Source organism: Triturus cristatus, chromosome 2_2 (assembly GCF_964204655.1).
Source record: "Triturus cristatus chromosome 2_2, aTriCri1.1, whole genome shotgun sequence".
NCBI lineage: Eukaryota > Metazoa > Chordata > Amphibia > Caudata > Salamandridae > Triturus > Triturus cristatus.
In genome coordinates this window covers 749,605,552-749,627,454 of record NC_140582.1, presented here as the reverse complement: position 1 = coordinate 749,627,454, position 21,903 = coordinate 749,605,552, and the positions used below count along the sequence as shown (strand labels likewise).

The 21,903-nt window shown below is 43.8% G+C and overlaps 1 protein-coding gene across 1 annotated transcript in view; it reads right to left on the bottom strand.

The window, feature by feature from the left end:
* Positions 1-14,023, bottom strand: part of FRG1 (FSHD region gene 1) — a 110,230-nt gene extending 96,207 nt beyond the window's left edge. Inside the window, exon 1 of the mRNA XM_085641988.1 lies at positions 13,799-14,023. The gene's annotated coding sequence lies outside the window, so the exon portion shown is untranslated. The remainder of the gene's footprint in view (positions 1-13,798) is intronic.
* Between the last annotated feature and the right edge of the window lie 7,880 nt (positions 14,024-21,903).

The window sequence follows — 21,903 nt, the reverse complement described above, 5'->3', positions numbered from 1 at the left end:
AAAAAACTCATCCATCCACTTTCGCTCTTTCGCAAAGGAGAATATTGGCACGCAAAGTAGTTCTGTTCAGTGCCAGGGACTACTGTGGAAATGTGTGCTTTTTGAGATAAAAACATTTAATTGCTTTTTGCCAATGTTTGTTATAATGGTGAGGGCCTGGCAGCTTCCACAAAGTTTTACAAAACCATATCAAACAAGACACACATTGATAAAACCAAAAGGCTAACCACCAATATCAGACCAATTGGCTTTGAACCTTGACCTTGAGAGACATCTTGGGATATTGCTGAAGGGTTAAAGCATATTTTGCTTTGATCACTAGTGAGTATTTTTATGTAGGAATTAAAACACACTATGAATTTCCCTTAAAAGCCCACAAGGTCATTCAGAGACCAGGGTATCATGCATGACCTTACCAAAGCCACTGAGAGGTCAAGAAGGATGAACAGGCAAGTGTCTCTTTCCTCAATAATGTGCAAGAGTGTAGTTTCCGTAATCCAACCATCTCTGAAGCTGGATTGGAACTCATTTGGCAGATAGGTGGCTTTTACAAATTGCTTTAGTTGGATATTTACGCACTTCTCCAGGATTTTAGCTATCCACACAGCTCTCCAGGATGTTAGCTACCAAAGGGAAGCCGGAGATCAGGTGATAGTTATTCATGTACTCAGGATCATCTTTTTATTTTTTTTATTATTACTAAAGGAGACATTTTCCCTATTCCTAGGCAATCAGTGAAAACTCCATGTTGAAAAGAGAGGTTGATAATGTTTGACCAACGTGGCATTAGGATATCACACATTTCTTTCGCTCGCCTTGGCAGGTAGAGAATCCAAGAACTGGTTAGAAGGGTTGATCTTGGAGATGTTACTTAGTTCAGTCCTTGTGGTGTCCCTAAAACAGGGTCAGGTGTTAGTGGAGTTCTTAGTGAGAGCAGTACTAGTGCTGATGGTGTGACTGGGCACAAAGTTTCAATAAGTTTGATCTTGGGGAAAAAACATGCAAATTCCTCACATTTCATTTAAGTTTCCAAAACCTCTAGCATATCCCTAGACTTTGATGCTTCTTGGACTACCAACAGCTCTCTGGGTCTGTGTTTTTTCAGATCAATCTGAGTTCTAACGAGCTAGCATTTGGCATCGAAGACATGCTTTTTGTATGATCTTCTAGCACCCCAAAAAAGTTCTAGATTATTCGTAGAGGGATTTTATTGACATGTGCATTTGAACAATCTGAGGATTTTTCCATGTTTGTGAGCTCCCTAGCATAGCATAGGAACGTTCTTTTCCTCTTAAAACTTTTCACTCCGAGAGGTGCAATGCCATCCTTGATGGTGTTTAAGGTGTGAGTGAAGGGGTTTGTAGCTGTATTTCCATCCTGTTCCAGGATGTGGGGAAGTCTGTCAGTTAGACATGTCTCCAGGACATCATGGTTGGCATTTCTGGTGTCTTTAGTCAAGATTTTAGGTTGTTTAAAGTTTATAAACTTGGAGAAGGAGAGGTCAAAGAGGATTTGGCAATGACCAGACCAGTTCACAATGATCGGATCAACAGTGTGTATATGTTCCTTTCCAGAAATAACCAGGGTCAGAGTGGCCCTTTCGATATGCCTAGGTTTTAGGGAATGTTGGGTCAGGTAATTTATTAGCAGAAATGAAGAAAGGGCTTGATGCTGGTTATTTCTGGATTCTCCCCAATGCAGGTTCAAATGACCAATAGATATGTAGTGGCGGTTGGACAGTGTAAGCTGTGATGCGATGAAGCCCATACATTGCTCCACAAATTGTATTTTGTTTTCCCCTAGATGGTGGTAGACGACCTGGAGTTGGTTACTCTCGATTTGAAGTTTACTGTGAGGCATTAAATGGGTATGAAGAGGGTGTGTTTGCGAGTGATGGATTCCCTATGTATGATTGCTAATCTACCACCACTTTTGACTTCCCTGTCAAAGTGTATAATATCATAGTTGGGCATGATCAGAAAGGCTATAACTGATTGTGAGGGACTTTCCACAAGATTTCTTATATGAGCATGCATAGTTCTACACTTGTATCTAAGGAGTCCCTTTGAAATCTGGAGAGTCTTTGTTTTATAAGTGAGTTTTGCCCATAGTCTTCCTTGCTCTAGGTGGGAGTGTGTAAATTCCTGTTCAGAGTCCTTGTCTAAGGCCTACTGGTAGACAGCCACTACACTCAATTTTGTTGGTGGAGAGAGAAGGAGACACTCTGCAATGAAGAGGTATGTGGTGGAGTCTGGGTATGTTGTTTCCATTTAGAGAATTGTGCTTCAGGTTTATTTTTTCAGTGTCGAGGGACAGATAAATTCTATGGGGACGAGTAAGTGGTGGGTTATGTGTATGGCGTTCAAGTCTAGGGAATAGTGCTTCAAGATTTTAGTAGTAAGAATTTTCAATTCCAGGGAAAGAGGTTTGATGGTGTGTTACAACGTTAATAGCTAACAATACCTTAGAGCGGGCAATTGTACAGGAATGTGGACATTTGCTGTTATCATAGAATACATGCTGGGGATAAGATTCTTTGCTACTGCAATTAGCAGGCGAAGAGAGAGGTTATTGGTAGGGGAGAAGAGTTACTGACAGTGTTGTTGGGGTGCCTGAGCAGCAAGATCAATGGGGAGGGAGGGAGAATACAGACGAGTCAGGAATTTTAGCATTCCATCAAGAGGTAGCAACACTGGCCATAGGATCTCTAGCCTGGCTGGAAATGGAATGAAAGGTATGGATTACATACACATACAAAAATTCAGAATGCTAGTCCAGGGGCAGTGACAGCTGGAAGGGGTTGTTGAGGCTAGAGATACTTCAGATAAGCTAGGGAATTGGCAGGTGCAGCATCAGGTACAGCAGCCGAAGGAGAGAAGGTGGCATGACTGCTAGGCCTGACCACAGAGAAAGGATTCTGACCACTAAACCAAGGTGAGTGGCTGCTGAAAGGGGTAGACGGTGGATGAAGAGAGTAGGAGGAGGGGACTGGGCGTGTATCACTATTCAGAGGTATGTTGACTCCATCCACATAGGACCAGTTTTCGAATCCTGTCTAAGAGGGTGGCAACCGAAAGGGGTAATATTGGGACCAAGTCAACAGACTCAGCTAGGCCTGAGGGATTGACAGTAGCAGTATCAAGTAGAGCAGCCCAAGGAGAAAAGGCAAAGGTACTGCGAGTCCTGCCTACAGGTACAAGAATCAGACCACTAAACTAGGATGAGCGGTTGCTGGAAGGGAAGAAGTGGAAAATAGTTGGAGGAGATGACTGGGTATGGCATTGCTATTCAAAAGTGGGTTAGACTGTTGGAGGAGGGAGGCGCATAGCATTTGGTTAGTTAAACAAGAGTACGCAAGTGTAGTTCAAAATTTTCTACGTTAGTGTCGGATGCTTGTATTATGATTGTTTCATTGCTGTAAATCAAAATTGAGAAGCGCAGATGGGATTGAGGAGAGTTTTTGGCCATGGGGTATCTTATACTTCTAGTAATCTCCATGGATAACTTGAAGCGGGTAGTCCAAGAGGAGCGTTATAAGAAAGAATACGTTGTTCTGCTATGGTCTGTAAAGGACAAAAACCACTTGATCCGCATCTACTAGGGAGAGCATTAGTTTGATTCATTTATGCACTTGAGCTTTACATCTCTGTTTAGAGAGCCGATCAACATGTATAAGGCCCAGTCTTCTTGATACTTTCCCTGTTTGAGGATAAGGATGAAGCCGACTTCCTACATGTTTGGGGCGACACCCTGCCCTCCACTGAATGTGTTAAAGAAATCCACAACTTTTTTGCACAAGTAGGGAAGGAATTGTTCAAAGGTTTTACACAGTCTTGTGGAAAGTACAGCTTTTTAATTAAGTTCCCTATAGTTGCCTTAAAGTAATTCCCGAGTATCCCCAGTGAAGCATCCTAAATTTTCTTAAGATTAAGGAATACTCGAATGTCCTTAATGACCTCTGAACCATGAACCGGGTCCCAGAATAGAGCCATATTCATCCTCCACATCATCTTAAGTGGAACTGCTTCATGGTGCAAACATCACGCACACATGAGCTTGGATATAGATAGAAATGCCCTTTAAAGAACAAATTCGGCCCAGAGTCATAAAAACAAGATCTGAGTACAAGTACGAGAAATGTACAAGTGAATAGTACTGTAGCCCCCCCATCTCTCGGATGAACTAAGCACCGTATATCTTCTATGTCGAATTTTGCTTGCAGGGCTTCAAACATGGCTCCTGTTGATGATGTACCAAAGCCATTCCTGCCCAGTGCAATATCCCATGCAAATTCATGTCCCCTACAAGTATCACCCTACCCCTTGCTAGTACACACAATGTGGTGTAGTACACATTTCACAAAACGACACTAACCTATATTGGGCATATGTATTGATCAAAGTAGTAGTCTGGCTTCCAAGCTGGGTCTACACTTTTATATATCTACCCAAGGCGACCCTCTTTAGTTTGATGCCTTCTCCGCAAATTCCCAGTTTACATAAAATGGACATGTTTTGGTTCTGGCAGATGCCTTAAACTGTAAAGGATAAGCCTCTAGTATCAATCAAAAGTGATCTTCCTGCAGCAGATGAGTTTCTTGTATGAAGACAATGTTCGCATCTTCACTACTAAAATATCCACGCAATATTTATTTATTATTAGAGGAGCTGACAACCCTTACATAAGCGAGATTATCTTAAGAGCTTGGATTGAGCGGATCTACTCTGTAGTAGATCTCATGGTATACAAGTCACCTGTCCTGGTCTGTACCAAAAATCCCTTCCTATCTACAGGCGATCTGGGCTAGACCTCACCCTGTAATGAACCGCAAGGGGATCCCCGGGATTCAGATATGAATCCAAACCCCCAGAACCATGAAGTTAAAAAAAAAAAGATTTTAAAAATGAATATACTGTCATCCAAATCCTCTCTAGTGCGTGCTCCTACCCCCTTCAAATGTGCCACTAACCAAATCAAAGCCCTTCTGTATATCAGCTAACATACACTGTCTTTACGAGGCAAATAAATCACCCCCACTTAGAGAGAGAGTTAAGCGATTTCATGCATGAGGAGTCAAATAACTTTCCATTGCTGAAGAGTTGAGCCTGATGATTGACACTCAACTTAATTTCCCTGCACCTTTGTCTTGCTCACCATCTTAGGCAGTCTGCCTGTCATCCTCAAGCAATACCATCAGTAACATTTGATTGCAGAGAAACTGGTTCTTCCTTGGGCTATGTCCTTTGCAGCTGTGAAAATGGTTTCCTTGTTTTACCACTGGAACTGGAGACCATGTAGGTGAAGCCATCTGTATCTTATTTTATTAGGTATCAATTCTTGCACTGCATGGTGTAGCTCTTGTCTGAGTTTGAGGAAAGTAGAATAGAGGACTTGGAATAGCATCACCTGGCTGTCACAAAAAGCAATGAATCACTCCATCTGACTAGTATTATTTTTTTTTTTAAAAGCTGCTTTATTTGTTTTCTGTGGGCCCTGATGATCTCAATTGCAAAGTTCAGACCCTTGAAAGATCTATGCATCCTCCTTCATGTACCGGTTCCATATGTTAACCCTTCTGGATCAATTTTCCAGATCTTCACATGGATCCCCTTCAATTTGAATCTCCGAGGTTATTCTTATGCTCCCGCTACCTACCCCACCATGCTCTTTCTTCTTTGTTCAAATGTTCATTGTGCATGAAATTATTTTTGTCCTGAATTGCTTGTGCCGTCTCCTCTGGTAGGTAAGGTGCAATGACATCCTAAGGGTAGTGTATCATTATACAAGAAACCGTAAATAAAGATTATGTAATCAAATTTGTTGAGGAGCGTCTTAATCTGGAATTCCAAGTAAGCCACCACTGTATGAAGACCTAGGTCAGCCTCTGCACTCACAACAAAATTACTCTATACTTAATCCAGATGCTGTTGGAGGGTGATAAGATCCCTCTTCATGCTAGAAATGTATTTGCTTAAGCTTAGACTGAGGAAGTGGTGATTCTAAGCAGATCTTCAATATCCAACTTCAGTTTTGCAAGACAAACACTCAGGTCTTCCTTCGTTATAACTGTACTTGAGGTGCAGATATGTTGTTGGCAGACAAGCCAGTGTTTTGCAGCCTCAGTAATGTATTGATGCCGCCCTCCAAATCGCCTGAGATGCAGCACCCTGTGGGGTGCACTAGATAAGAGGGTGCTTGGGCCAGTATCTCAGCGACTCTACACTGTGTAAGGCTACCACACATATCTTTCTATCAGGTGGCTCCTGTCAGGTCTCCAGATGAGCCAAAGCCATTTATCAAACTGCAGTGTGCCAGTGCAGCATGTAAACTGGGAGACACTACCAGATCCCCGTAACCCCTCCTGCACTGCAGGGGCTTAGTGCTTTCTCTCCAACTCCCAAGTCACCGGGCGATGGCATGAGCCATCAGATTCCACATTAAAGCAGCTGCCCTGGCAGGTCCCAAATGCACCACAGGGATCTACCTTTATCACCTCAGGCACCCACACTGCAACCCCTGAGAGGCTGGGAAAGTAAAGGAGGATCTGTGCAGGCACCATCTTGTCACATGTCCCATAAATGTTCTTTTTTAAAGTTTAATAGCTGAGCACTTTGAGATGTTTGCAAAGTTTAAAAAAAATTAGAAGGGTTCCTTCATCATCGCTAAGCTGGAGTAAGAAATTATTCAAGCTGCCCTCAGCATCACAAGGAAGCACGTTAACTGCTGCTGTTTGACAGGTTTCCCAAGCCCTAATTCCATCAGGTCACTTACTTGGCCCCACAAAGTTGCCGGCTTGTGAGTCCACCTCACTTGCTTCCCAGAAAAGTCCCTTTGTCTGTCCCCCTCCCACACCACAGAAAAACCCCTTTGTTGAGGCCCACCACTCAGTCATTAATAATAATAATAGTAGCATAGCCGTACCTAGCTACCTCACCTATCCCTGACCTTACCCCGCCACACCTTTCTATCAGAGCAATTCTCTGCTTTTAACCGGATGTCCTTCTATTCGTGGCTGTGGCATATTGCAAGCTGAAAAACAGCAGAGTTGGGAAAGCTATACAGGCAAACACATATTTCCCAGATTTGCAGTTCTTACTTCAACCACAATGTGCCATAGTTAAAAGGTAAGACTGGTGAAGGAGTGGTGGTGATGAATTACGAGCATAGTAATGTATAAGTTAGGGCGTACCCCTAAAGACCTATGCATACGGGGCTGTGAACAGAGAGGCCCCTTTTTCCACATCATCTGGGAATGTCCAGCCATACAGTATTATTGGGGGAAAGTAATACGAATCATGTCCGAAGCACTAGGGCAGGAAATTTCCATGGAGGCCATATGGCACATACTGTGTGTAGTGGGCGAGCAGACATGGCCAAATATAAAAAAATATGGCTAATGGTAGCCAAGAGGAATAACATCAGGGCCTGGGGAGGCGGATCTTCCCTTCAGGGTGGGACAATGGAAGTCTGACCTTGAATGGTGCAGCGCAGCTGAAACAATCTTTGAAGTGAGGAGGGGAGGGAAAGAGAATGATAACAAGATTGACAACAGGTGAAATGGGATAGATGTCAATTGATAAATGCGTTACTGTGGTGACCTCAAGAATAACTGTTGTACTATTGGGAAATAGATTTGTTTTTATGCCACCAATGCTCCTGTGGATGATATACTGCAACTGACGAATGTTTAATAAAAAGATTTCTTTAAAAAAAAAAAAAGAAATAAAAAAAAAAAAAAAGAAGAAGATTGATGATTCTCACATTTGAACACTGTCAGAGAGAGTTCCACTTACCAGCTACTGAAAACTACCACTGGGGGTGAAATTAAGGAAAGCAGCAACCAGAGACCTAACACTCGTGGAGCGGTTAGCAAAGAGTGTGAGTGGCACAAAGATTAAAATATCCTATCTATACTCGCTGCTACTCTCTACGCTACTCACCACTCAATCACGACACTGGTCCTTCTGGGAGTGAACCTTGGGGGACGTAAGCCTGGAAAAGCAGTGGGACAAACTATACAAAGATATACGTACATTCAATCACACGATGTGTAGTGGAGACGGAGTTCCATGTACACACATTGCTATGTTAGCATAAGCACCTTAGATGTAAAACGCCATCTTGCCACTTTTGCACACAACACTGCAGGTAGCTGTTGTTACAAGAAAAACTGCTTGCTTGCTTTTTCTTCACATGAGAACGATCTGTTGTTCACATCCCTAGACGTCCACCGTGACCTTAGTCTGAACACAGTGTGCAGAAACCATCATGGTCAAATAACAATGTATGCTTTTGAATTCATGTTGATCGGCCCACGCTCTAGCCATAACACGCACACAGCTGCAAATATCTGAAATTCGGGTGCCTTTAATATTGCATTTTGCATGCATGATTCAGACACTTGGAGAAAACCTTTTCCAGACACAGAGCAGAGCTGATCCTGTGATGTGATTCACCTAAGCTGATATTTACGGTATGGGGTTCCCCATTCAGGCCTAGAGACCTTCTATTAGTTTCATAAAACTAGCTTACTAGTGAAGGGAGGGTGGCTTATTCCACTGTCATTTGTAATATGATTTCTCCCTTCATTTTCTATGGTATTGTAACAATGCTGATGGTTTTGTTTTTAATCATTTGCCTGCTTGCGTTAGCCAAAGTACTGCTCCTTCGGACACGTAGTTAGAAATAAACATTTTAAACTTTATCGTGTTTCTGATTACTATTGTTGTGGTCTGATATGAGAATAATAACGAAAAGGTGTTTCTGATTCCCACCATTCCTGAGAGTACTCTAAGTCGCTTGTTCTGGGTTGTCTAATCATTGGAAGCTTCGAGATGATACGGAGAACGAATGAGACACTGATGCTAGTCGGATAGGGATTCTGGGTACTGAGGTGAGTTTTTGGTACACCGCAATTTACTGAGGTCCTGGTTTCCTGCACATAGTTCTGTGCATGAGCAGAATCCCTGCAACAGATGGGGATGCCCACTATAAAGTTTTATATGATTGGTATCTGTACCCCACGAAATTGAAACTGATCTTTCCTACGACTTCGGATCCATGCTGGAGGGGGTGCGGATTACGGGGAGATTTTAAACACATCTGGTGGGATTGCACGACATTCCGGCCATTTTGGTTGGAAATATTGGCACAAATTAAAGACATCCTGGGTAACCATGTGCTAGAGGATCCGGGCTTTGTAATACTGAGCTTATGGGCTGATACCCTCAAACACCAGACTATAGGCGATAGATCTATTTTGTGGTTATGCCTGGGGGAATATGCCACGTTACAACGCATTTGATACATCGCATACCATTACAACGTGGTCGTTAAAACGACCGCGTTGTTACATCACATACCATTGCAACGCAAGTCATTACAACAACATGCTGTAGGGGGCGCTGGATGTTGGAATAGCACAATTTACTATTCCAACTCCAGTCTGTGCAACAATAGGCAAGGTGTTGGATTTCAAATCCAACACCTTCTGCCCCCTACAGCAAGTCATCGAAATGACTTGCGTTGTAATGGTTTGTCATGTAACAACAAGGACGTTTTAACGACCGCGTTGTAATGGCATGTGATGTATCTGATGTTTCCCATCTGGGGCAGCAAAAATGGCGGTGGCAGTGGCCTGAAACAGAAAGCGGCGGCATCCATGACTCGGTGGCAGTCCCGCCCATGGCAGGCTCTCAATATGGAGCGCATGGCAGGTGTGCTCTCTGACTCCTTTAAAGATTTTGAATACATATGGGGTCCCCTGGTGGAATACCTCTCAAAGGGGCTTCCTCGGTGTGCATGCCCAACACGAACATGAGCGATCCATCTCTTCCAATTTTAGGAGTCCAATTTGGGGCAAGCTTAGTGGACGAAGGTGGTCCCACAGGGGACCCCCAACTTGTTTGGTGGCCAGTTTAGCAGATCATACTCTCTGAAAAATACTGAATGATTTCCTGTGTACCTTTGATGAGGGTTTGTTGGGGGAGAGGGGGTGTGGGGAGTTGGGGGGCGGATTTAATTCCATATTGGGGCTTCACAGTGGTACTTTCATGTGCTTATGCCTTCTGTTATAATCACTTCCTCAGTGAGAGGCAACTGACCTGTTCTATAGATGTAATGCTTTGTGCTATAGGAAGTTTGATGTATTGTACTGTTGTGTACACTGAAAAATTCAATAACGACAGTGTTGACAAAAAAAAAAAGTTCTAGGATTTCACTAAAATATTGATGGGTCTATAGAAAGCAAAATCACTAAATTAGTGATATTTAAACTGGGACGTATAATAAATAAAATCAAGTGACACCCTTTAGAATATGGTATACAAATATATGTTAAACCATGTACATATGAGAACTCAAGTTTTTACATTTCAAATCTTTAAACCTAGCTTTTATTTTGCATTTTGGTTTTTGTGGGACTTGACGAGACACTAAAAAACAAGCATTGGTAATGCATAATTTTCGCCTATGTAATGAATAAAGAGCTGTTTTCATCAATCATCGTCCGGGAGAAGAAAAGAACTCCCTAACAGATAACACAGGAGTGGATATGATATAGTGCTGCGGCCAGAACTGCTGACTCGAGAGCTGGGGATCTCAGTAAGAGTCTTGGCGGCGGTGCGCATCATCCTGTGAGTCTATGCAAATCACTTTAGCTTTGCAGGATAAATTGCGATATAAATATGCTGCAAGAGTAAAAAGCTAAACTTTATGAAAATATCGTTCCACCAAAGCGGATGTTAATAGTATTTCGGTGGCGGGAAACCGATAAGAGAAGTAGACGAGGAACAAGCATTGTTAAATGCAGGAAAATATGCTACAGCCAATAGAAATGGAGAAAAAAGTAAGTGGCACGTCCAGCAACAAATGAGATGCCAGGAAAGAGAGGAGGAGGGATGCAAGTCCCTTTTAAGTATATTAAAAACAATAACTTTCTCAAGCACAGCACACACGCTGTGCAGGCGACACCTAAAAAGTGGCATGTAGCGAGTTGGGATAGCAGTATTATATGCGTAATAAGTCCATCAGGGCCTACATTTGCTTGGAACACATTTTTTTCGTGTTCCATAACAATAAATCTCACACCTCAAGGATGAAAATAAGCTTAACCCTAATGTGGGCAACTTCCAAAATCTCAGCTTGCACCACTTAAAGTGCGAGTAGTTTAGTCATTTATTTAACTATTTCATTTTGATACGAGTATTTTTTTATATTTTAAAACTCAAATCGGAGAGCAAACAAAAAACATTTAGTTTGCTTAAAAGCAAAAATATGTTTTGGTGTCAAAGTAGTCCCTGGCACTGGAAGGGAGTACTTCGTAGGCGGAGTTCCTTGAGAAAGAACAGACTGGTGTTACACGTAGTATAGATACCCAATGACAGAAGCAGCCTGAGCCACTGCTCCATTCTGTAAGCTGTAGTGGGTGGACTAATGGACAAATAGGGCTGGCAGAAAAAAATATGTCAGTATATTAAAAAAAAAAATATATATATATATATATATATATATATATATATAGTAAAAACAGGAGGTCTTTGCTCACGCCAAGCAAAGGATGTGAACAACTTCGGACCCTGTAGTTTAATCCTGAGGAAGAGCTATTATCATATGGAAACATTCTGGTGAAACACCACTAATTTAGATATGCTAGCCAATTTGACCATGAACTAAAATTGATTCAGTAGTAAGTAGATATGTGATGCTGAAAATAACGGCCTTCTAAAACATCCTGTTTGCAGTTAAAAAAACCTTTGCAAAAACAACAGTTGATGGACAGAATGCAGAATAATGTCATACATTCACCCCAGTACACAGATCTGGGCCTAAATCCATTGTTTGTTTGCTCACCATGCCATTCCAGTTTGAACCCAGCCATATGCAAATCAGTCTTGACCCTGTACCTCAAGGGAAAAGTCCAGCTCGAACTGTCAAGCCAGGTCCTCCCTGGACTGGGAACAAGCATCTTAGGACCGGTTTCGGGGTTTCATATCGTGCCCACTACGCCACCCCAGTTTGAACCCAGCCATATGCAAATCAGTCTTGACCCTGCGCCCCAATGGGAACAGTCCAGCCCAAACTGCTAGGCCAGGTCTGCCCAGCATAGGGCGGTGTCTGAACTGGGGTGGCAAAGTGAGCTAAAGAACAATGATGGATTCAACCCAGATCTGTGACTTTGGGGGGGGGGGGGGGGGGGGGGGGGAGGTTTCAATGTTTAACACTCCGTCCATCATCTCCTTGTGTTTGCTTTGTTCGCCCTAAGTTGGCAGGATATGCCCAGGCGTGGGTCCCTTGCTCACTTTGCCCAGGATGCTTGTTTCCGGTCTGGGGAAGACATGGCTTGGCAGTTTGGTCTGGACTGTTCCCATGAGGCACAGGGTCAAGACTGATTTGCATATAGCTGTGGCTGAACTGGGGTGGCAAAGTGAGCTAAAGAACGATGATGGATTCAACCCAGACCTGTGACTAGGGGCCAGTGTTTGCAATGTTCAGCACTCCGTCCATCATCTCCTTGTGTTTGCTTAATACTTAGATGCCAATACAAGAGATTGAAACAGAGGCACATACCTTGTTAGCACTTCACAAGTACTTAAAATAAACTAGGATTTGGAATCACATTTTTGACGTTGTTCAACCCCAGCATGTAGGAGATATGCACGCACTGCAAGACTGCCAGATACATTTGTCTGTATGCATAATTACATGAAAGATAATTAACTGGTACTTATGTATTTTACTACTAACCAAAGGATCAATAGTTGTAACCTTACAATAATGGGAAATGGAAAAAAAATATTAGGTTTCTAAACCTGTGCCGAGCAGGTTACGTGCAGATCCTTGATGCCTGTACACAGCTCAATTTGCTATATTAGAAGGAATACAACTTATGAACTGCATCAATAGGATATCTGTGTTAACACCAGTAACCATCATACCTATCTAATTAAATACAAATCTACGACCTGCATGTTACACTGTACCTTTCAGCAGGCATATTAACACTTTATACTATTTTATGAGTCTGAGTTGACAAAATGCAGATCTCTACAGAAGATGTACCCATGACCTCCTAAAAACTGCTGGACACACAAACATCTTTACAGTGTGGGCTTGAACCCTGCATGATAATGTAACACACAGGCAGGGGCGTAGGTTTGGGGGGCGGGGTGTTTGGGGAGTTACACAAACCTAATCAATGTATTGTCTTATTAATAGTTGGATACAGGTACTTTCAGTTGGGTATGGTGAGAGGTCTGTCGAATTTCATCTGGAATTTTACAATCACACAGACAAAAAAGCACACACTCGCTCCCTCTGTTTTGAAGTCCTAAAAAATGCAGGTTATTTTGCAAATCACCTCCCCCTTTTCACTGTCCCCTAGGTCACTCTCATGCACACTGCTTTTCGTATAATGTATTTTAACATTATATGCCACCGTGATTGTTGGAAAATCTGAAGCTCCCCCTCATCCTACTGACCAATCTATGCCACTGTATGCAGCCTCTTTGTGACCAATTAAGTAAGCCGTAAAAGTTTTCATGTTACATTTGTCCCACCCTTGCAACCCCACCACCGTTTCGCTGCCAGGAACTGATCCCCAATTTATGGGTTCCCGGAATAATTTTTTTATTTCCAGCACTGCCTATTATGCAGGCTTTAGCCAAAACGTACAATGGGGGGTTGGAATCACATTTATATAAGTTAAGGGATACGCGGTCCCCTAAAAGTTTAGGGTGGGGGACTGCGACGCTCTGGTGCAGGTCAGAAGGCTCCAGTCGACTAATTCGAACATACTCACTAATTTCCTGTACGTTCACAAGATTCACAGGGGTCTTCTAGCTGCCTCAAACACAAACTGCAGACAGACAGGCGAAATCACTTAGCGAAGAGTCAAATAGCCGGAAATCAGGATGTGCAGCAGCAAAATCATGGGCCATAAATACAACAGGTACTGTAAAGATTGCTCTCGCGTGGTATCCCCAAACCTCCTAGTCTCTACTCAATCCTCGGTACAGTCTATGGAGCAACATAGCCAATGAGCAACCGATAAACAAACACCACTAGCCAATCACAGCACAACAGTTATTTCAACCAATTCAAGGCCATCACTCTTTCCCGCCAGCACTGGAATATGTCTATTCCTACCTCATTGGTTACCAGTGTTTGAGCGACTGGCTGCCAGTCTGCCAGGAGATGGACCCATTCTTACAGTAAAATAAAAGTGCACGATACCAGCGCATCAGCTCAATGTAATGGTGATCGCGGGGCAAAGGCACCGGAAGTGACAGAATAGCTCACGTTAGGAGAGATTTAACATGTAGGCAGCGCATGAGTGGGATATGACTGTGGAGGAAGGAAGTGGGAAGTAGGCAGCGCAGGAGTGCGAAAGAACTGTGGAGGTAGGAAGTGGAACGTTTCCATGTAGATGTACAGCTTAGATTGTAGTATGCATTAAATACCAAGAGAGGATGTGGGGTAAGGGGCAGGGGAACCGGGTTCCAGTCTTGGCTTTGGCTCAACATCCTCTGATTCCCTAGTTGTTTTTCAAAATGTCCCTCTTTCCAGACTTAAGTACTCTCTCTGCGATCTGACCTGCTGTGGTTATATGACCCCACCATCTTAATCGATGCATTAACTGTGTATTTCCTTCGCCCAATTGCTAAAACTATTCTTGTGGTTACACACACTAACCAAATTAGTCATCCGTGTTTAGTTACTATGAATGTAGCCCGCTGTAACCCACATTTCCTGCTTGTGTAAAGCGCTCTAATGCCGTCGGGCCAATGTCCGCACTATATAAAAGTGAAAATAAATTCCTGCTTCTAGATGTTCGTATGCATGTTGGAATGTGCCTTTCCAGTAGGTGACAGGAGACGTAGTAAGGATGATGGTCCACTTCGAGCAGATGGAGGTGGTTCAGTTGTGTGAAGTGGATTAATAAATTAGGCATACTATAAAAAGATACTTGCATAGATACGTCCATCAGTGTAGGAAAGTAGGATCTGCTTCTTATGGTTACCCCCCCTTTTTGCTTGATGTGACACTGTTTTTTAGTAGTCTGACTGGGATCTTGCTAATCAGGACCCCAGTCTATCAGCTTTCTCCCTAAAATGTTATGACATGTACTTAGGTACATTCCATATTGGATACTGGGGTACCCTTGTCAGTCCCTAGTATATGGTAAACATGTCCCCAGGGCATAGGTACCCCAGAGGCCTCCCATGGGCTGAAGCATGTATTATGCCACCCATGAGAGGCCATGCAAAATGGAACTACAGGCCTGCCATTGCAGCCTGTGTAAGATGGTGCCTGCACCACTTACTTTAGATATAGGTTTACTATATCTATGGGTTACTACACTTAAAACCTATAAGTCACCCCTATCACAGGCCTTAACAATCCTGGAGGCAGGGTGCTGGGTTTTACGTGGGAGGGTGCCCCTGCATGAGTAGAGCACCCCTGCAGCCTTCGGAGACCATTCTACCGGGTTGTCGGTGAAGCAGCCAGACATAGGTAGAGGTGCATTATATGCTCGTGTAGAATGCTATCTCGAAAACGGCTGCAACAAGCCATGTCGTGTTTGGTATCAACAAACAAATGATGGACGGAATGCTGACAATGCATACATTCTCCCCCAGTCAAGAGATCTGGGTTAAATCCATCGTTCTTTTGCCCACTACACCACCCCAGTTTAGACATGGCCATATGCAAATCAGTCTTGACCCTGTGCCTCATGGTAACAGTCCAGCCCGAACTGCCAAGCCATGTCTTCCCTGGACCGGAATCAAGCATCCTAGGACCGGTTTCTGGCTATCAGCCGTCATCAGCCAGGATAGCTTGACTCCAGTGGCGTAGTGAGCACGGGTCCCACGTCTGGGAATACCCATCCCACTTAGGGCGAAAAGCGTTACAACAAACAAATGATGGACGGAATGCTGACAATGCATACATTCTCCCCCAGTCAAGAGATCTGGGTTAAATCCATCGTTCTTTTGCCCACTACACCACCCCAGTTTAGACATGGCCATATGCAAATCAGTCTTGACTCTGTGCCTCATGGGAACAGTCCAGCCCGAACTGCCAAGCCATGTCTTCCCTGGACCGGAATCAAGCATCCTAGGACCGGTTTCTGGCTATCAGCCGTCATCAGCCAGGATAGCTTGACTCCAGTGGCGTAGTGAGCACGGGTCCCACGTCTGGGAACTGTTCCCATGAGGCACAGGGTCAGACTGATTTGCATATGGCCATGTCTGAACTGGGGTGGCAGAGTGGGCTAAAGAACGGTGATGGATCAAACCCAGATCTGTTGACTGGGTGTGAGTGTTTGATTGGTTCTGATGCTCCGTCCATCACCACCCCCTTTTGTACCGCTGTGTTTGGTATCAAGCACTTTTGAATCATACCTCCACACCGGTAACCGGTGTGGGAGGTATGATTCCACCCTTCAGAAGCAAGCTTCCTGGGGTCCCTGGTCTTCCCGGTACCAACCTTCTCGACCTGGACAGCACAAAATGGTTGCTGCCGACCAGAGACACATTTCTGCCCTCCTGCTGCTGAGCTAAGCTCGAGCAGGGGAAGACAGCACTATAGGCATCCTCTCACAGGGAGGTGTGACCACCTTCCAGACAGGATTTAGTGTATTGGAGCTGGGTGGGTGCACTCTCAATATGCCTGAAAGTCTGCATGAGGGGCACATTTGGTGTCCCTGTTCATAGTCCAGTTCAAACCAGTCCTGGGAGCCGTTGGCTCCTGCTCTGGCGCGAAACTGGACAAAGGACGTGGGAGTAACCTCCCCCCTGTACTGACCATCCCCTGGGAGGGTCCCCTGAATCTGTCCAACCCTCTTCCATGGGTACAAAAGGGCATACCTGGCTGTAGGACTCTCAATTCAATGTGAACAAGATTCTGATCAAGAAACCACTGACCATCGACCGTCAGGACACTCTGGACTTCGCTGGACTTCGACTGGGCCCGACTTCGTCTCCCTCTCCGTCCAAAGCATTATCAGTGCCTGTGGACCATACAGGACAACTGACGTATCTCCCTTGGGGTGAAGGAGTCACTCCCCTGCATTCCCAGGCACCGTAACGCAACTGAACGGTCTGCTGATCCTGAGCTCCTGCGGACTTTGGCGGCTCCAGCAACACAGGAGGTGGTGGTTTCCCATGTTCCTTGAGGTTGAGCTGCCCTCTCAGCAAGTTTGAGCCCAGTATCCCACGTGGGGACCACATAACCCAAATCCCTGTGCACCGCATACATTTGCAAGTGCATATTCTTGTTGGTGTCCCCCAATCAAGTGCATTGGGCTATCGATAGCCCCAACCTCTGCTCACATTTCGTACAAAGGACTTCGGCCTTCTCGCACTCTGTGCCGTGCAAGCTGTTGTTTTGTGAAACTGCTAAAGGTCCCCTCGCGACTCCTGTGCCTTCAGCCTGTGGGTCCATTTGTGGGACAACACTGCTTTTCTTGGGCTCCCCTGGTTGCTCCTGGCCTGCCCTGACTCCCCGTGCTGTGGTGAGTCCCCATGTCCTTGCTGGGCCAGACCATAACCTTCTTCAACCTTCTTTGTGGGTTGCCGCTGCCAAGGCTTGTTGGTGCTCCCACCAGACACCGACCCCTCAGCACTCGCCATCCTTTGTGGGACAGCTCGAATCTCACTCCTGGTCATCCTCGACGTCTCCTGGTCCCTGCAGCTGTAGAGTCAAGGTCTCCTCCTTCACACCTGAAGCACCCGACATCGGTGGCCATTCGTCTACCCAGCCCTTGGTCACTCCTGAGTGACCCAAACTCTGCAACCTCTGTTTTCAGGTTTCTTCCATCAGGAATCCACCGGACACTTTTCTTCTTTCCAGCAGTGGCATTTCTTTGAAGACTCCCATTGACAACAACGGCGGTTTCCGACGCCAATTCAGCCATATGCACCCGGCTTCCCTGGGATAGGTAACTCTGGTACTTCGGTATCCACGGGTGGAGTGACTCTCCAACCTTTTATGTTCCAAAGGGTTACCTCGTAATCCACTGGGAAGGGTCCCTTAAACTGTGAAATTGCAACTGCGACTCTCCCATTGAATTGCACGTGGCTCGCGGTCTCGTTCTCACACTGCACCCATCCTCCGTGGGTCCCTACTTACTCACATTGGGTGGTTCCTTGGGGTCCCAGCGATTCTACACTCTCTAGACACTGTCTTTACTCGAGTCGTGGTTCTTATACCACTATTTTAGTATATGCTTTGGTCTCCCCCGGGAGCCCACTGTGTATTAGTGCTACTTACCATTGTTTCTGTGCTACAGTATTGTGTGCTTTGTCTTTATCTGCGTACAGCAGATACTGTGAGGTATTTAAGGAGTGTTATATTAACAAATATATATTCTTATAACTACTGTGTGGTTCTCCTTTCATTTAACCAATTCAATAAGGTTGCATTCTGTTAAACAAGCTGCTTAACATTCCTTCAAGACTAAGCTTGAAGGCTGGTCTCCACAGTTACCACTTAGATAGCTTTCTAAGGTTATCTTTGACCTCTTAAATCACCGTAAGGGTTGTTTGGACTGGTGCAAGGTGCCCACTTTAATTAGTGGACATCATATATCAGGCCAACTTCCCACAATCGGCTACTGAAATGGGTAAGAGATAGATTTTGACATGTTCTAAGAATGTGGAAACTAGTATGTGGGAGGCTAATGACAACAAAAAGGAAGTGTTAGATGAAGAAAAAGTGAGGTTTTGAACATTGAGCTGCTCAGTTCATGGGCCGTAAATGCTGCTTGTGTGGTTCTCCCTGGACTATATTTTGGTGGCCAGGGCGAACCACACAAAATGCCTGAAATTTGTCAATTTCTCTGCAGAGTGAGTTTCGGGTTTCTATGACTCCATTTCCTAAAGTGGACTGCAAAATAAGGCTGTTTATGGATTTCCTATAGAAACGACTAAGGCTGAAATGCTGGAAGCCCTGTGGGAGTTAGGAGCTGTAGATTTTTCATTTGATTTCTCCAAATGTGAAGGGTCTCAACCAGTACTTTAAGAAGTGACAGTACTCACCAATTTGATTGGTTGGGTCTTGAGAGCCTGTTAGAGGCGTGTCTAGAGGCGTGGTTGTGAGGCACACATTTAACAATATCAACATTTTCAGGTTTCTTCCATCAAGAATCCACTGGTGGGTTCCACCGGACACTTTTCTTCTTTGCAGCAGATACTGTGAGGTATTTAAGGTGTGTTATAATAATAAATATATATTCTTATAACTACTGTATGGTTCTCATTTCATTTAACCGATACAATAAGGTTGCATTCTGGTAAAACAAGCTGCTTAACATTCCTTCAAGAGTAAGCCTGAAGGCTGCTGGGCACAGCTACCACTTGAATAGCTTTCTAAGGTTATCTATTGACCTCTTAAATCACCATAAGGGTTGTTTGGACTGGTGCAAGTGCCCACTTTAATTAGTGGAGATCATATACCAGGCCAACTTCTCACATTGGTGGCAGCGGTGGGATTCAAACGGAGAACGAAGGAAACAATTTGGGAAAATGGGAAAATAAACATCATAATAAAACCCAGAATATCCGCATTGAAATAAGCATTAGAAAGTATAAGGTTTTCATATCATGCACGTTAGGTCAAAGAGAAACATTAGAATAGTGGAGACAGAATATGATGGAGCAATGTAGTAGAGAGAGAACGTGTATCAAAATGCATAGGTCAAGTGACGTCATAAACAAGCAATGGTGTATCGACAAGTGGTAAAATAAATGTCATGAAGAAATCCGAAGTATAGCGCATGGAGATAAACAATTGAAAAGTATCAGGTTTTCATATCACGCACGTTAGGTCAAGGTGAACATTTAGATAATAGAGGCAGAAATTGATAGAGCATGGTAGACGGTAAGAGGAGTATCAAAATACCATAATTCATATCACGTCATAAACAGCATTTCAAAGAAATCGACAAGCAATAGTGTTACAGGAAATATAGTGCAGCATGCATGTGTTAAAGTGAAAATAACATTACGGCGAAAAAAAGCGGTATCAAATGTATTGGTTTTGGAAAATTACCGTATTGAATGGATCAGATTCGCGGGTCAGGAGAAACAGGGAGGAATGACAAGAGATAAGGCGCCTTTAATAGGTAAGCCACCCATACCGCCACGGTCGTTACTCTCCTCTCCTCACTTCGAGGCCCCGTTCTCGATCCCGTTTCCTAACCCGCCCGATACTCTCTTCTGTGTTCCCCCAGATACAAGGACGATTTGTTTATTTATTTATACTTTGTCAGGACCTAAGAGTCCATACGGATTCACATAGGTAAGCGCATTACTTTCAGGACACGCTACTGCGACTTCTATACCCTCTCTGCTCCTTATTTTGATCCCTTATACACGTATTCCGTTTTTAAACCACCCACAGCATCTTCTCTCCAGCGCAGGCTCATTAGCAACTCTTCTAATTTACTGTCACCCATAGCACTCGAGACCCAGCAGATATTCTCTGATATGGCTAAACGCCTGGGTCTCTCCCGACATTTCGATCACCCTATGGCGATTTTTTCTGAAATCTAATTTCCCGTATCTCTTGTCATTCCTCCCTGTTTCTCATGATCCGGGAATCTGATCGATCCAATATGGTTATTTTCCAAAAACAATACATTTGATACTGCTTTTTTTCACCATAATGTTATTTTCACTTTAACACATGCATGCCGCACTATATTTCCTGTAACACCATTGCTTGTCGATTTCTTTGAAATGCTGTTTATGACGTGATATGAATTATGGTCTTTTGATACTCCTCTTACCGTCTACCATGCTCTATCAATTTCTACCTCTATTATCTAAATATTCACCTTGACCTAACGTGCGTGATATGAAAACCTGGTACTTTTCAATTGTTTATCTTCATGCGCTATACTTTGGATTTCTTCATGACGTTTATTTTATCATTTGTCGATACACCATTGCTTGTTTATGACGTCACTTGACCTATGCATTTTGATACACGTTCTTTCTCTACTACATTTCCCCATCATATGCTGTCTCCACTATTCTAATGTTTCTCTTTGACCTAACGCGCGCGATATGAAAACCTTATACTTTCTAATGCTTATTTCCATGCGCGATATTTCGGGTTTTATTATGATGTTTATTTTACCATTTTCCAAAATTGTTTCCTTCGCTCTCAGTTTGTTCGGGGCCCTCAACCCCACCGTTCTACCACCTCTTTTGGCCATCCAACCCTTTATTGCTGAACACCTACCTCTCTTCTTTTGTTCAAATCTTCTCTTGAACCTCTATATTATCTTAACTGTTATATCCTGCTATGATGAAGCATGTCACCTTTGGTGAGTGAGGGATTTCGTCCTTAAAGGGATCTGCCCTTAGGTGACCCCATGAGTACTCTTTCATTTCCACTGTTGTTTATTGATACATCCTTAATTAAGGAGTACGATTGTTTCACGTATACTATTGGTATGTGAATAGACCCTAGGATTTTTTGGTATGTACTATATCCTGCTTCCATACATGATTACTTTAACTTGTTTTTACCATCTGCATGGTCCTTGACCTCCTGACGGACCATTCCTGTTGAATAATATGTACATATGATGTTATATATTCCTATGCTTTTACACTGTATTATACTGCACGTCCAACCTCTCAAATGTATTTTTCTCCAAATGCTCCACTGTTGAATCTGCATGCTTTTGTCACGTATCACCACAGCCCTGAGGAAGCCCCAGGCCGGAAGGCCAACTAAATGGGGTGAAACACGTGTTGGCTGCACTTCTCTTGTTGCTCACCCACAAGAAAGTCACAATACCTCATGCAATTGCAATTAAAACTTATTCACGTTAAAATCGCAACTGCTGTCTCTGGAATTTTCTCCACAACTATCAACAAACAATCAATA